Source organism: Panthera leo, chromosome B4, assembly GCF_018350215.1.
Source record: "Panthera leo isolate Ple1 chromosome B4, P.leo_Ple1_pat1.1, whole genome shotgun sequence".
Lineage (NCBI taxonomy): Eukaryota > Metazoa > Chordata > Mammalia > Carnivora > Felidae > Panthera > Panthera leo.
This window is the reverse complement of record NC_056685.1, coordinates 59,896,891-59,914,031: the sequence shown is the minus strand read 5'-3', so window position 1 is coordinate 59,914,031 and position 17,141 is coordinate 59,896,891. Positions and strand designations below refer to the sequence as shown.

At 36.9% G+C, this 17,141-nt stretch overlaps 1 protein-coding gene across 4 annotated transcripts in view; it reads right to left on the bottom strand.

Annotated features, from left to right (window-relative positions):
• Positions 1 to 17,141, bottom strand: part of FGFR1OP2 (FGFR1 oncogene partner 2) — a 34,773-nt gene that overhangs the window by 17,192 nt on the left and 440 nt on the right. The window contains exon 1 of one of the 4 annotated variants that reach the window (XM_042946129.1): positions 12,134 to 12,150. The exons of the other annotated variants lie outside the window; for them this stretch is intronic. The gene's annotated coding sequence lies outside the window, so the exon portion shown is untranslated. Of the gene's footprint in view, positions 1 to 12,133; positions 12,151 to 17,141 lie in introns of those variants that run through there. 4 annotated transcript variants of the gene reach the window in all.

Below are 17,141 nucleotides of genomic sequence, written 5' to 3'. Positions count from 1 at the left end.
CACTACATGTAAATGTTATAAACACACTAATTAAAGACATTATCAGAATGAATTAAAAAACAGGAGCCAGGGTGGGGAACCAAGATGGTGGAGTATGAGAATCTTCAGCTCACCCTGTCCCCTGAGCACACCAAGACAACAGTCACATCTGTACAACTAACTCTAAAAACCACCTGAAGACTGGCAAAACACACCTTACACAGTTAATGGTAGAGAGGTAGGAAAGGTAGGAAAGGTAGGAGAGGTAGAGACTGGTTGGGAACCAACCCCCTGACAAGACAAACCACAAATGGGAGGGACACCACAAGCACGGAAGAGTATCAGACCCCACCCCAGGCATCTCAGGCACTGGGGACATGCACTGTGAAGACAAATTCCCATTAACATCTGGCTATGAGAACCAACGGGGCTTAACTTCTGGAGCTTTTAAAATCAGTAGAGTTTAACTCTGGGGACTTTAAAAATCAGCTGGCTTAACAAAAGAGGTGGAGGGCAATAGGAAACTGGTCCCTGCCCTTAAAGAGCAAGCATCACAAATAATTCAGGCACAGGATCAACAGTTTGAAAAGTGCCTGGGGTATATGTGAAGGAGACTTATTTACTAATCTCAGGACATGTGCTGAAAGAGCAGGAATCTTCAGAGATTACTCCAAGAAAAAATTGATGGTGGGGGCCACTTCCCTTCCCTTGCCTAGCCTAGATAGCCAGACACCTGCGGGAACCAGCACCAACACTCTCCACACTTGCTAGCACTGCATGCCCTGCCCCCACATTCCCCTGCCACCTACCTGTTCCAACCCACCCATCTTGGCACACATCCCTCTGAAGAGACTCCCGCTCCTCCATATCCTGCAAGCAGCCCGGGCAGGGAATGGTGCCATTCCAAAGAAACTCCTGCACTGTGGAGGGGAAAGATAATCTCACATACCAGCTGGCTCACAGTTCTAGAGCCGAATCTCTTAGCAGGCTGTACAGGAAGAGTACTCTGCCATTTGGTGCACCTGCAAGTGCAGCCAGAGGTGGAATCTAGACACCTAGTCTTGACTGCTGGCCCCAGGCCCCCAAAAAAGCTGCTGTGGGCTCTGCAGGGAGAAGGCCCTGCCTTTTGCTGTACCAACATAGAGAGGCTAATTGCAGACAGGTAGCCTGACTGCTGACCCTGCCACCCATGAGCCAACTGGGCCTCACACAGGTTCCTCAACAACTCAGGGACTAAACCCTGCCCAGTGTGCCCACAGTAGGCTTTGCAGTCAACTGGGCTGAAGGCTCAGTCACAACAGGAAGACATATACAGCCCATATAGGACACTGCTGGAAAACCTGATTCTGTTGACCTGGGGGCATTATACTATAGGCCACCACAGGACCTCTTTGACACAAGGTCACTACTTTCAAGAAGTCGTAGCTGACCTAATACACAGAAACAATCACGGAGAGTTAGACAAAACATAGTCACAGGACTATGTCTCAGATGAAAGAACGGGACAAAATCACAGCAAAAGAGCTAAATGAAACTGAGATAAGCAATATGCCTGATAAAGAATTCCAAGTAATGGTCATAAAGATACTCACTGAACTTAAGAAAGAGTGAATGAATTCATGAGAACTTTAAGGAAGAGATGAAGAACCAGCAAGGGATGAATAATTCAGTAAGAGAAACAAAAAAACACACTTGAGGTAATCAAGGGATTAAGGGAGGCAGAAGAATGGATTAGTGATCTAGGAGACACAGTAATGGAAAGCAACCAAGCTGAACATCAAAAAGAAAAAGGAATAAAAAATGAGAATAGGTTAAGGGAACGCAGTGACACCATCAAGCATAATAACCTTTGCAATACAGAGATCCCAGAAGGGAAAAGAAAAAAGGAGAGAAAACCTATTTGAAGAACTAATAGCTGAAAACTTCCCTAATCTGGGGAAGTAAACACACTTGCAAATCCAGGAAGCACCAAGAGCCTCCAACAAGATTAGTTCAAGGAGGTCCACACAGACAGGTAATGATTAAAATGGCTAAAAGTAATGATAAAGAATTTTAAAAACAGCAAGAGAAAAGAAAGCAGCTACATACAAGGGAAGCCCTCTTGTAAGACCATAAGCTGATTTTTCAGCAGAAACTTTGCAGGTCAGAAGTGGGTGGTATGATATATTCAAAGTGCTGAAAGGAAAAAACCCTGCAAACAAGTATACTCCACTCAGTAAAGTTATCTTTACAATAGAGAGGTAAAGTTTCCCAACAAAAGTTCAAGGAATTCATCGCCACCAAACCAGCCTTACAAAGTATGCTAAAGGGAATTCTGAGTGGAAGAGAAAGCCCTAACTAGAAATAAGAAAATTAAGAAAGGAAATTATTTCACAGGTGAAAACAAGTATGTAATAAAGGTAGTAGATAAATCACTTATAAAACAAGTATGGAGGTTAAAATACAGTAATAGAAAAATCAATTATGTCTACAAAAATCCAAGATACACAAAATAAAAAGATGTAAAATATGACATCATATACATAAAACGTGATGGGGAAGTAACAATTTAGTGCTTTTAATGTGTTTAAACTTAAGTTTAGGAGTTAGTTAAGTTAGACCATTAAATTACAAATGACTGCTACACACATAAATTTTATATGTGGACTTAATGGTAACCACAAATCAAAAACCTATTAATACACACACACGATAAAGAGAAAAGAATCCAAGCATAACACCAAAGAAAGCCACCAAGCCATAAGGGATGAGAGCAAGAGACAAAGAAAGGAACAAAGAAGAACTACAAAAATAACTAAAAAACAATTAACAAAATGGCATTAAATACATACCTATCAATAATTACTTTAAACATAAATAAACTCCAATAAAAAAAAATTGGGGCAACTTAATGGATAAAGAAACAAGACCCATCTAAATGCTGCCTACAAGAGACTTACTTCAGACCTAAAGACATATATACAGACTGAAAGGACTGGAAAAACACATACCAGACAAATAGAAGCCAAAAACAAAACCAAAAACAAGCCAGGGTGGGGCGCCTGGGTGGCTCAGTCACTTAAGAGTTTGACTTTGGCTCAGGTCATTATCTCACAGTTTGTGAGTCTGAGCCCCAAGTGGGGCTCTCTGCTGTTGGTGCAGAGCCCACTACAGATCCTCTGTCTCCCTCTCTCTCTGCCCCTCCCTCACTTGCAAATTCTCTCAAAAATAAACAAACATTAAAAAAAAAACCCAAAAAACAAAAAAAGCAAGCCAGGGTGGCAATCCTTGTATCAGACAAAATACTTTATTTTTAATTTTTTTTAAGATTTTAACTAATCTCTACACCCAACATGGGGCTCAACCCTGAGATCAAAAGTCTCATGCTCTACTGACTGAGACAGCCAGGCACCCCAGACAAAATAGATATTAAAGCACAGACTGTAGCAAGAAACAAAGAAAAGCACTATATAAAAATAAAGAGATCAATCCATCAGGAGAATATAACAACTGTAAATATCTCTGCATCCAACACAGGAGTACCAAAATACATAAAACAATTATTAATAAACATAAAGGGAGAAATGGACAGCAATACAATAATACTAGTGGGCTCTTAACACCCCACCTATATCAACTGATAAACAATCTAGACAGAAAATCAACAAGGAAACAATGGCTTTGCATGACATATTAGACCAGACAAACCTAACAGACACATATAGAACACTGTAATCCCAAAGAGCAGAATACACATTCTTTTCAAGTGCACACAGAACATACTCCAGTATAGATCACATATTAAGCAGTAAAACAAGTCTCAATAAATTTAAGAAGACTGAAATCATATCGAGCATCTTTTTTCAACCACAACTGTGTATGAAACTAGAAGAAATTTGGAAATGCCACAAATATATGGACGCTAAACAACATGCTACTTCAAATGACTGGGTCAACCAAGAAATCAAAGAGGAAATAAGAAAATACATGGAGACAAACGAAAATGAAAACACAATGGTTCAAAATATTTGGGATGCAGCAAAAGCAGTTTTAAGAGGGAAATTTATTGTGATACAGCTCTACAATAAGAAACAAGAAAAATCTCAAATAACAACCTAACTTTACACCTTAAAGAGCTAGAAAAAGAACTAGCAGAAGCCTATCTGCACTGCAAAGGAAACAATCCACAAAACTAAAAGGCAACCGACAGAATGGGAAAAGATATTTGCAAATGACATATCAGACAAAGGGCTAGTATCCAAAATCTATAAAGAACTCACCAAACTCCACACCTGAAAAACAAATAATCCAGTGAAGAAATGGGCAGAAGACATGAATAGACACATCTCTAAAATAGACATCCAGATGGCCAACAGGCACATGAAAAGATGCTCAACGTCACTCCTCATCAGGGAAATACAAATCAAAACCACACTCAGATATCATCTCACGCCCGTCAGAGTGGCCAAAATGAACAAATCAGGAGACTATAGATGCTGGAGAGGATGTGGAGAAACGGGAACCCTCTTGCACTGTTGGTGGGAATGCAAACTGGTGCAGCCACTATGGAAAATAGTGTGGAGGTTCCTCAAAAAATTAAAAATAGATCTACCCTATGACCCAGCAATAGCACTGCTAGGAATTTACCCAAGGGATACAGGAGTGCTGATGCATAGGGGCACTTGTACCCCAATGTTTATAGCAGCACTTTCAACAATAGCCAAATTATGGAAAGAGCCTAAATGTCCATCAACTGATGAATGGATAAAGAAATTGTGGTTTATATACACAATGGAATACTACTTGGCAATGAGAAAGAATGAAATATGGCCTTTGGTAGCAACATGGATAGAACTGGAAGGTGTTATGCTAAGTGAAAGAAGTCATACAGAGAAAGACAGATACCATATGTTTTCACTCTTATGTGGATCCTGAGAAACTTAATAGAAGACCATGGGGGAGGGGAAGGGGGAAAAAAGTTACAGAGAGGGAAGGAGGCAAACCATAAGAGACTCTTAAAAACTGAGAATAAACTGAGGGTTGATGGGGGGTGGGAGGGAGGGGAAAGTGGGTGATGGGCATTGAGGAGGGCACCTGTTGGGATGAGCACTGGGTGTTGTATGGAAACCAATTTGACAATAAATTTCTTATAAAAAAAAACTAGCAGAAACCTTAAGCTAGCAGAAGGGAGAAAATAATAAAGATTAGAGCAGAAATAAATGAAATAAAAGTTAAAAAAAAATAAAGAAGATCAAGGAAACCAGGAACTGGTTCTTTGAAAAGATTAATAAAACTGATAAATCTCTGGCCAGACTCATCAAGAGAAAAAAGAAGACTCAAAAAAAAAAAAAAAAAAAAAATCAGAAATGAAGGAGGAGAAACAACCAACACCATACAAATACAAAAGATTCTAAGAGAAAATTATGAAAAATCATATGCCAACATATTGGACAATCTAGAAGAAATGGATAAATTCTTAGAAATGTAAAATCATCCAAAAGTGAACCAGGAAGAAATAGAAAATCTGAACAGACCAATTATTAGTAATGAAATTGAATCAGTAATCAAAAAACTCCCAACAAAGTCCAGAACCAGAAGGCTCCACAGGTGAATTCTACCAAACATTTAAAGAGTTAATACCTATTTTTCTTAAACTATTCAAAAAAAAATGGAAGATGAAGGAAAACTTTGAGATTTATTCTAGGATGCCAGCATTACCCTGATACCAAAACCAAAGACCCCACAAAAAAAGAAAACTACAGGTCAATATTTCTGTTGAACAGAGATGCAAAAACCCTCAATAAACTATTAGCAGACCTCATTCAATAATATACTTAAAAAAAAATCATTCAACAGGATCAAGTAGAATTTATTCAAAGGATGCAAGGGTGGTTCACTATTTGTAAGTCAATCAATGTGATACTTCACATTAAATAAGAAAAATGATAAAAACCATATGATCATCTCAACGGATGCAGAAAAAGCATTTGACAAAATACATCAATTCATGATAAAAAGTGTCAACGAAGTAATTTTAGAGAAAACATGCTTCAACATAACAAAGGTCATATATGAGAAACCCATAGCTAACATTAAATGATGAAAAACAGAGCTTTTCCTTTAAGATCCGGAACAAGACCAGGATATCCACTGTCACCATTTTTATTCAACACGGTACTAAAAGCTCTAGATGAAACAATCAGATAAGAAAAAGAAATAGGGTGCCTGGGTGGCTCAGTTGATTGAGTGTCTGGCTTCGGCTCAGGTCATGATCTTGCAGTTTGTGGGTTCAAGCCCCACATCGGGCTCGGTGCTGACAGCTCAGACCCTGGAGTCTGCTTCAGATTCTGTGTCTCCCTCTTTCTGCCCCTCCCCTGCTCACACTCTCTCTCTCAAAAATAAATAAACATTTAAAAAAGTTAAAAAAAAAAAAAGAAAAAGAAATAAAAGGCATCCGAATTGGTAAGGAAAAAGTAAAACTGTCACTATGCACAGATGACATGATATTATATACAGAAAACCCTAATGACTCCACCAAAAAACTATTAGAATAAATGAATTCAGTAAAGTTGCAGGATACAAAATTAATACATAGAAATCTGTTACATTACTATACACTGATGAGGAGCAGAAAGAGAAATCAAGAAAACAATCCCATTTATAATTACAGTAGCAATAGTAAAATACCTAGGAATGAAATTAACCAAGAGGTGAAAGATCTGTACTCTGAAAATTATAAAATATTAATGAAAGAAATTAAAGATGACACAAACAAATGAAAAGATATTCCATGCTCATGGATTGGAAGAATTAATATTGTTAAAATGTCCATACTACCCAAAGCAATCTACAGATTCAAAGCAATCCCTAACAAAATGCTAATAGCATTTGTCACAGAACTAAAATAAATCTAAAATTTGTATAGAACTGCAAAAGACACTGAATAGCTAAGGCAATCTTGAGAAAGAACAAAGCAGGAGGTATCACAATCCCAGATTTCAAGATAGAATACAAAGTTCTAGTAATCAAAACAGTATGGTACTGGCACAAAACAAGACACAGAACAACAGAACAAAATAGCCCAGAAACAAGTCCATTATTTACATACCAATTAATTTATGGCAAAGGAGGCAAAAATATACAATGGGGGAAAAGAAAGTCTCTTCAATAAACGGTACTGGGAAAACTGGACAGCTATACGCAAAAGAATGAAATTGAACCATTTTCTTAACACCATGCACAAAAATAAACTCAAAATGGATTAATAACTTAAACGTGAGACCCAAAACCATAAAACACCTACAAGAAAACACAGGTAGCAATCTCTTTCACATCAGCCATAGCAACGTTCTTCTAGATGGGTCTCCTCACACAAGATAAAAGGAAAATTAAGCTACTGGGGTTAACACCAAACTAAAAAGCTTTTGCTTACTGGATGAAACCATCAACAAAACAAAAGGCAACCTACTGAATGAGAGAAGATATTTGTAATGACATATCTGATAGGGGGCTAATATATCCAAAATATAAAGAACTTACACAACACCAAAAACCCACAAATACACCAATTTAAAAATGGCAAAGAACCTCAATGAACATTTTGCCAAAGACAACATAAAGATGGCCAACAGACCCATGAAAAAGTGCTCACCACCACTATCATCAGGGCAATGCAAATCAAAACCACAAGTAATCACTTCACATGTCACAATGGCTAGGAAAAAAAAAAAGACACAAAATAAGAAGTGTTGGGAAGGATGTGGAGAAAAAGCACATGCATTGTTGGTGAGAATGTAAATTAGTGCAGCCACTGTAGAAAACAGTATACAAGTTCCTCAAAAAATTAAAAACAGATCTATTATATGATCCATTAATCCTCCTTTGGGTATTTACCCAAAGAAAACAAAAATATTAATTCGAAAATGTATGTGCAGCCCTATGTTTCTAGCAGCACTGTTTCTAATAGCCAGGAGATGGAAGCAACCTAAGTGTCCATCAACAGAAGAATGGATAAAGATGTGGTATATACATAAAATGGAGTATTACTCAGCCATAAGAATGAGATCTTGCCATTTGTGACAACATGAATGGACATACAGAATATTATGCTGAATGAAGTAAGTCACATAGAGAATGACAAATACTGTATGATTTCACTTACATGTGGAATCTAAAAAAACAAAAGAAAAACTAACAAAACAAATTAAAAAAAAACAGACTCTTAAATACAGAGAACTGGTGGTTGCCAGAGGGAAGATGGGTTGGGGGATGGGTAAAATAGATAAAGAGGATTAAGAGGGACAAGCTTCCACTTATAAGTCACAGAGACAAAAAGTAGAGCATAGGGAATATATTCAATATTGTAATAATATATGGTGACAGATGGGGACTATACTTTTCATGGTAAGCACTGAGTAATGTACGGAATTGTCAAATCAGTATGCTGTACACCAGAAACTAATATAACGTTGCAAATTAATTATAATTCAATAAAAAAAAAAGAAAAAGGGAAAAGAAAAAGCAGAAGATAGAAATTAAAAAAACAAAATCGGAACCCAAGTGTAAATAGTCTATAGAAACTTACTTCAAATATGATATATGTAAGTTAAAAGTAAAAGTACGGAAAAGATATACTATTCAAACACTAATCAAAATAAAGTCAGAGTGTTAATAAGCACAGGAAAAGATGCTCAACATGATTAACTATCAGGCAAATGCAAATCAAAACTACAATGAGATGCTTCACACCCACTAGGATGGTTGTAATAAACAAGACAAATAATAAGATTTTGCTAGCATATAGAGAATTTCTTTCTCAGTAATCGATAGAATTTGTACACAGAAAATCAGCAAGCATACAGAAGACATGAACAAACACCATCAATGGGGTGGACTGAATTAATATTTATAAAATAAGTATCAACAGAATACATATTTTTAAGTGTGCACAGGATCTTCACTATGATAGATCTTATCCTAGATAACAAAACAAACCTTAACAAATGAAAAAGAACTGCAATCATATAAATTATGTTCCATGGCCATAATGAAATTAAACTAAAATAAATAACAAAGAGATAAGAAAATCCGAAATTAACACACAACTAACTCAGGAGGGAAAAAAAAAACTTTGGAAATCAGAAACTTTCATCTAAATAAACATGAAAATACAAGATATCAAAAAATTTGTCATGTATGTATAACAGTATTTTGAAGGAAATTTGTAGCATTAAATTCTTTTATTAGAAAATTGAAAATATCTCAGGGGCGCCTGGGTGGCCCAGTCAGTTTAGTGTCTGACTTTGGCTCAGGCCATGATCCCACAGTCCGTGAGTTTGAGCCCCATGTCAGGCTTTGTGCTGACAGCTCAGAGCCTGGAACCTGCTTTGGATTCTGGGTCTCCCTCTCTCTTCTCCCCTCCTTCTCTCATGCTCTGTCTTGCTCTCTCTCAAAATTCAACATTAAAAAAACAAAAAACAATTTAAAAATATCTCAAATCAACTACCTAAGCCTCAAACTATGAAACCAGGAAAAGAGCAAAATCAACTCTAAAGTAAATAGAAAGAAGGAAATAATAAAAGAGCAGAAATCAATGAAATTGAAAACAGGAAAGCAATAGAGAAAAACCAATGAAACCAAAACCTAGTTCTTTGAAAAAGCAAATGAAGTGGATAAACCTCCAGCAAAACTGATGAAGGGACAAATAAAAATAAAAGAGAAGATATAAATTACTGATGTCAGGAATGAAAAAAAGGGTATCAGGTCAGATTCCTAACTCATTAAAAGGACAGGTGAATACAATAATAAATTCTGCACACATCAATTGGATAATGTAGACAAAATGGATTAATTCCCTAAAACCACAAACTACATAGTCACACAAGAGGAAACAGGTAACTATTAATAGTCCTGTAACTATTCCATAATAGTCCTATAACTATTAAAGAAATTAAATTTGTAGTTAAAAATATTCTGCAAAAAATCACTATTTGGATGGTTTTAATGGCAAATTCTACCAAACATATAAAGAAATAATACCAATGTTATGCAACCTCTTTGAGAAAATGTAAGAAAATAGTTCCAAACTCATACAATGATGCCAGCATTACTTTGAAACCAACACCAGACACACTTCAGAGAGAGAGAGACAGAGAACCACAAACCAATGTCCCTCATAAACATAAATGTAAAAATTCTCAAGAAAATACTGGCAGGTCAAATCAGCAACATATAGAAAGAATAATACACCATAAGCAAGTAAGGTTTATCCCTGAAATCAAGTTTGTTTCTACATTTCAATATTAACCAATGTAATCCACCATTAAAAAACAAAAACAAGGGGCGCCTGGGTGGCTCAGTCGGTTAAGTGGCCGACTTCGGCTCAGGTCACGATCTCGCGCTCTGTGAGTTCGAGCCCCGCGTCGGGCTCTGTGCTGACAGCTCAGAGCCCGGAGCCTGTTTCAGATTCTGTGTCTCCCTCTCTCTGACCCTCCCCCGTTCATGCTCTGTCTCTCTCTGTCTCAAAAATAAATAAACGTTAAAAAAAAAACAAAAACAAAAAAAAACACTTCTTCATACTAATTGGTGCATTTGAAAAAAAACAAAAAAACAAAACAACAAATTCTCTGCAATAAAAACTCTCTGCAAATAGAAATAGAAGGGGATTGCTTCAAATTGACAAAGGCGTTTTCTTTCTTTTTTTTTTTTTTTAATTTTTGAGATACAGACAGAGAGAGACAGAACACGAGCAGTGAAGGGGCAGAGAGAGAGGGAGACACAGAATCTGAAACAAGCTCCAGGCTCTGAGCTATCAGCACAGAGCCTGAAATGGGGCTCAAACTCAGGAACTGTGAGATCATGACCTGAGCCGAAGCTGACACTTAACCAACTGAGTCACCCAGGCACCCGCCCCCTTTATTTGAATTTTTTAATGTTTATTTAAGGGGCATTTTCAATATAGCCAATATCATACCTAAGTGAAAGACTGAATGTTTTCTGTAAAGTCAGGAACAAGGATGTCCCCAAACACCACTCCTATTCAATATCATACTGGTGTCATTAAGAAATAAAAGACATATAGATTGGAAAAAAATAAAACTGTTATTAGCAGCCAACATGTAGTCTATGTAAAAAAAACCCCAAAGAATCCAAAAAAGAACTCCTGTAGCTAACATGTGACTTTAGCAGTGTCACAAGATACAAGATCAATGTGCAAAAAAAAAAAAAAAAAAAAAAAAAAAAAAAAAAAAAATTCCATGGTTTTTCTATTTGTTAGCACTGAACAAGTAGAAACCAAAATTTAAAAAATACATTTATAATAGTTCAAAAAATGAAAGTTTGGGGTATAAATCTAAAAAAACATACTGAGTAAGTACACTGATAACTACAAAATGCTAATGAAAGAAACCAAAAAGGGCCTAAATAAGTGGAGACACATTGTGTTCATAAACTGGAAACTCAACATACTAGGATGTTAATTTTCCCCAACTGATCTGTAGATTTAATGCAATCTCCAATCAAAATCACAGTAGGCCTTTTGGTAGAAATTGACAAGCTAATTCTAAGATTTCTATGAAAATGCAAAGAAACTAGAATAGCCAAAAGAATTCTGAAAACAAAGTTGGAGAAATCATACCACCAAATTTTAGGACTTACTATAAAGTTACAGCAATCAAGACAGCATGGTATTGGCAGAGACAGAACAGAGGTCAGAAATAAGCCCACAGAAACATGGTCAACTGATTTTTGAAAAAGGTACACAGATACTTCAAAGGGACAGTCTTGTCAACAAATGGTGTTAGAAGACTGGACAGCCATATGCCAAAAAATTAATCCCAACATAATTCTTACACTTTACCCAAAAATCAACTCAAAGTGGACCACAGATGTAAATGTAAAATGAAAAGCAGAGAAAAGTCACTGTGACCTGGGTTAGGCAAAGATTTTTCACACATGATACCAAATGATTGATTCATAAAAGAAAAATTTAATAAACTAGACTTCATCAAAACTAGAAACGTTTGCTCTGGGGAACGCACTGTTAAGACAGTCTGAAAAGACAAGCTACAGAATGTGAGGCAAAATTTGCAAATCACATATCTGACAAAGGACTTTATCCAGAATACTTTAAAAAGTCTCAAAACTAACAGTAAGAATATGATCCATTTTTTAAAAAGTTTATTTATTTTGAGAGAGAGGGAGAGAAACAGACTGCAGGAACAGGTAGGTGAGGGGCAGAGAGAGAGAAGTGCAGAGCCTGACATGGGACTCGATTCCATGAACCGTCAGATCATGACCTGAGCTGAAATCAAGAGTCGGACGCTTAACTGACTGAGCAACTCAGGCGCCCTGAAAATGATCCAATTTTTAAAATGAGCAAAAGACTTTAACACTTAATCAAAAGATATATAAATGGCAAATAAGCACATGAAAATATATTCAAAGTCATTAGCCGTTAGAGAAATGCAATTAAGACTACAATGAGATCCACTACACCCCAAATAAAATGGCTAAAATAAGTACTGACATTCCAAGTGCTGACAAGGATGCAGTGTGACTGGAACTATCCTATAATGCTGGTGAAAATGCAAAATGATATGGCTAGTTCAGAAAATGGTTTGGCAGTTTCTTACCAAGTTAACCATATAGCTGCCACATGACCTAACAGTACTACTTCTGGGTATTTCGTGTAGAGAAATGAGTGGAAAAACTGTACTGTAGTACAGCAGTCATATGAAATGAGGTACTGATACAATACAGATGAATCTCAAAGGCGTTATGCTGACTGAAAGAAGATAGTCTCAACAGGTTATATAATGTTTCCAATTATCTGGCACTGCCTAAAGGACAAAACTATCATGCATTCCCTGTCCCCAAGGTTTTGTCTTTGTCATGAATTCTTCTGGTGGCTATATGCATGTGTGGCAGAAGGAAGGTATCTATTTATATTTCCTTTTTCTTATGGGGACAACTAGTTGTCCCAGTCTCATTTACTGTATCGTACATTCTTCCGCCACTGAATTTTTTTCTATTGAAATATATTTGACATATAACATTATGTAAGTTTAAGGTGTACAACATGTTGACTTGATACATTTATATACTGTAATATGATTGCCATTATAATGATAATTAGCATCTCTATGTCACATAATCACTTCTTTCTTGTGGAAAGAAGTACCCCCACTCATTTTAATGCCACACATATTGTATGTTTTCTCAATAAATGTATGGGTATGTTTCTGAGCTCTCTATTCTACCTCTGGGTCTTTTTCTTTATCTATCTCCACAACAATACCACGCTGCCTATACTGTTAACAGTTGTAAAATACACCCTTACTATCTGATATAGCAAGTTACCCTTTTCTTCTTCAAAACTGTTTACCTATTCTTAGCCTTCTCTTCAACCTAATTCAACCTTCTCTCCAACTAAATGGACATCCAGAGCACTCTAGATCAAACTGCTAGCTATTAATTTTAACTAATTCAAACCGTTGGTAGATGTCTGAACTCAAAGAATCCTACCTTATATTCTTTCGGTCAACAGGACAAATGTTATTCCCATTTCATCAATGAGGAAACGCAAGGAGCCAAGCTAGTACCAGAAATAGAATTTCTGATCCTGAGTTTAGTGCTCTACACAGGAGCCAACGTGGATCCTCAGGACTCTGTTTACTTTTAGCCATGTAAAAACCACCTGTCTCCCCGGGTGGAAAAACAATGCAAATTCCCTGACCATGCTTTACCAATGGGACTTCCAAGATATTACAAAAACTGAGTATCAAGCCAGCAATAGAAAATAAACGAGGCTGTAAGTGAAGAAAAGACCAAAAAAAAAAAAAAAAAAAAAAAAAAACCCAAAAAACAAAAAACAAAAACAAAAACCCACAAAATTTCAACTATTTTCCCTTATGAATAATAAAAGCCTAGCATCCACTTTAATTGGGCATCACAGTTAATTATAAAATCGATTAATGTTTACTGACAGGTTTTTCGAAATTAAAATTAACATCCACTTTAAAAAATCTCTAGGTTGCATAATGAAATACTGTCAAAATCAGTTATAGTTAAAATATGTTTTATAACTACAAAAATATACCTATTCAGAGAAAGGAATTATAAACATCAGATAATTGAAAGCATAATTTTATTAACACTTTAGAAAAATAGTGACACAGAGTTTCTAAGAATCCGCGTGTTCATTTCCTGTATGTGAAACAACAGAAGTTTAAAATAGTTTATAACATGCATTTACTTTGCCAACTTTTTTGAAAATCATTGTGCTTTCTCCCCCTCTTTTGGCTGGTAAGTGGAGTGGGAAGAAGATTGTTTTCCAAACTCTCTAGCAAGTTTTAAATATTTAAAAATAGACTCCAGTAAAAAAAGAGAGTATTTTCAATTTATCTGCCTATCTTTATAGTGCTTGTCATAACTGGTCACAGTGCACTTACATTATTTTCCATAGGTAGGCCCAATTTACAGGTGGAATTTTTCTAAAGCGGGTTTTTCCCTGCCTGCATTAGCCACATTCTCGCCCACTTTGCCACCCAAAGATGTTGGCAGACTCCTGGCAGAGGTTTCGGAACATTCTGCTGCTGATAAAAGAGAAACCACCACCCACTCAAAATACCAACTGCCAGCTGTTCAGTTTTACATTTTGGTTAAGAAAAATTTAAAGAAATTCAAGTCACTCTTCTTTCTCTTTCATCCACAAATCCACTATCCCATAGCTGGACCTACACAGAAATATCGTGACTACTGACACACCATAAATTTCTTTAAATATGCTTTTTTTAATGTTTGTTTATTTTTGAGAGACAGAGAGACAGAGACAGAGAGAGAGAGAGACCGTATGCACATGCAAGTGGGGCAGGTGCAGAGAGAGAGGGGGCAGAGGATCCGAAGTGGGCTCTGTGCTGACAACAGTGAATGTACATGGGGCTCGAACTCATGAACCGTGAGATCATGACCTGAGCTGAAGTGGGACACTCCACTGACTAAGCCATCCAGGTGCCTCTGTCCTTAAATATTAACAACCTAGTTTAAATTTTATTGGATTGTTCGGGCATACTAACTGTATTAATTAGTACATAGTATTAACAGATACATATGGAACCAGAAAAATAAAAAAGCATAGTTATGGCTTCCTTAGAAACTTTTAATCTAAGGGGCGCCTGGGTGGCTCAGTTGGTTGAGCAGCCGACTTCGGCTCAGGTCACGATCTCGCAGTCCGTGAGTTCGAGCCCCGCATCGGGCTCTGTGCTGACAGCTCGGAGCCTGGAGCCTGTTTCAGATTCTGTGTCTCCCTCTCTCTGACCCTCCCCCATTCATGCTCTGTCTCTCTCTGTCTCAAAAATAAATAAACGTTAAAAAAAAAAAAAAGAAACTTTTAATCTAAAGAAATCAAGAAAGAGTGTATGTAAATTACATATAAAAATAAGCATCTTTTATCGACAATATATTTCTGCATTTGAAAGCATAGAAAATTTTTTATGGTCTTTGAAAATGATGGAATGAACACGTTTGAAGCTTTATTAAGAAGATAAATTTGTTTTTAATGTTTATTTAATTTGAGAGAGAGAGAGCACAAGCAGGGGAGAGCCAGAGAGAGAGGGAAACAGAGAATCCCAAGCAGGTTCTGTGATAGCAGTGCAGAACCTGACACAGGGCTGGAACTCACGAACCATGAGATCATGACCTGAGTCGAAATCAAGAGTCTGATGCTTAACAAACTGAGCAACCCAGGCACCCCTGAAGAAGATAAAATTTTAAAATTGGAAGAACAGGATTTAAAAGGACATAGGAGAATTTTTTTTACCTTAGAATTGTAGCTAAATATAAGTTGCATATACGTGGAGGTTCAAACAGGTATGACAAGTCAAGGAACTAACCTAAACTGGTTATTTATAACCTATGGGCCAAGGAGTCATTGGAAGTTACATGGATGTACACGCACCCAGTACAATCTGTAGTCTAAAATAATTTGCTCACCCACTTATTTCTCTATTTTTCAAATGTAGACAGATACTAGTAAAATAAAATAGCAAATCACTTAAAAGGTTAGTTTTTTTTCCCATTATGCATAATCTCAGCCAACAAATACTAAAAGTACAATTACTTCTGTGTTAGGAGTACAGTTTCTCATGTTCAAAACGGATCAGGGGCCTTTAACATACAAGGTTCCTTCTGGCTATTTAAGGGCACTAAGGACTTCTATCATTAATCTTTAGAACTTGTATTTACAAGTATACATATTTACAAATGTGTACACACATGATGCCTGCTATGTACATCCAAATAATGCCTGCTATACCCCCAGGCATTGGACCAGCTTTTGTTACAAAGATGAATAAGACAGGATTCCAGACTCAAGCTCAAATTGATACAGATACATGAACAAATAATACAACCTAATAAATACTGCAGAGCTGTTTCAAGTGCCCTGGGAGCACAATGGCATTATTAATGTCACCTGGGGGAGTATGAGAAAACAAGGATCTATGAATTCGGTCTTGACAGGTGGGGCATGGGGTGGAGAAGAAGAGTTAGCATTCTAAACAGATGGTACAGCACACACAAAGGCACAGAGTTGTGAAAGTGCATGACATGTTTGGGGAAAAACAGTTCTCTCGTATGACTGGATATCGAGGTATTTGGAGAAGTAAGAGGAGAGGAAAAAGGTAAAATGAATTGGGATAGATAGTAAAAGGCCCTAAATGATATGCCTCACAATTAAGACTTAATTCCATCAGCAATATGGTTACTGACAAAGTTTAAGGACTGACATAAACAGATTTCAGAATAACCGTATGGAAGGATGAAGGTGGCGAAACTACTGGGGTAGGGTGGGTACCTGCAATAATTCTGGTGGAAGAAATAATACAGTTCAGTGCAAGTGGAAATGCAGAATCAGGGACAACGGTTTCTCGTTTGGACAGAGGGATGGATACTGGTACCATTATGAGAGATGGGATACATTGGAAAGGAAGAAAACCAGGAAAAGAGTAGTATTCCTGAGAGGGCAGTTTTTCAAGAGACAAGAAATGGTTATAGGCATGATATATTCTGCAAAGCGGTAAACTCAAAACCGAAAGGGTCCCTCTTCCCTCCGCTCAATGGTTAGCACCCAGGTGGGTTTAGGCAGGAAGAAAAGAGAAACGGAAGATGCGTCCACACAGGGTTAG